Genomic DNA, 368 nt, shown 5'->3' with positions numbered 1-368 from the left:
AATTATGAAGGTTACAGAGGCCCAGTTCTAAGCAAACACTCTCCTCTCACCAAGGTCTCTCTCCCTGTCTGGAGGATTGAGGTGCTCCCTTTTACCATCCACAGCACTGAAGTCACAGGTGGCCAAAGATAGGAAGAAGGGCTTTTTGCCCTTCTATTTGCTCTTCATATCTTCCTCATCATGGTAGGAGGGCCACAATTTGGTCACAAGCTTGTGACTTCTTTGGGGTGGGGTTTCCATCTTTTAACAACGCTGTAAACAAACTAATATAAATGTGACACTGTAAAAATAGTAAATGGAACAAAACCTAAAAGCAGAACCAACACTTGCACTTAAAGGAAAAAGAGGGAGAGCAGCAAAAGGCAACA

This window comes from Alligator sinensis, unplaced genomic scaffold (genome assembly GCF_000455745.1).
Source record: "Alligator sinensis unplaced genomic scaffold, ASM45574v1 scaffold1232_1, whole genome shotgun sequence".
NCBI lineage: Eukaryota > Metazoa > Chordata > Crocodylia > Alligatoridae > Alligator > Alligator sinensis.
This window is presented reverse-complemented; position numbering follows the sequence as displayed.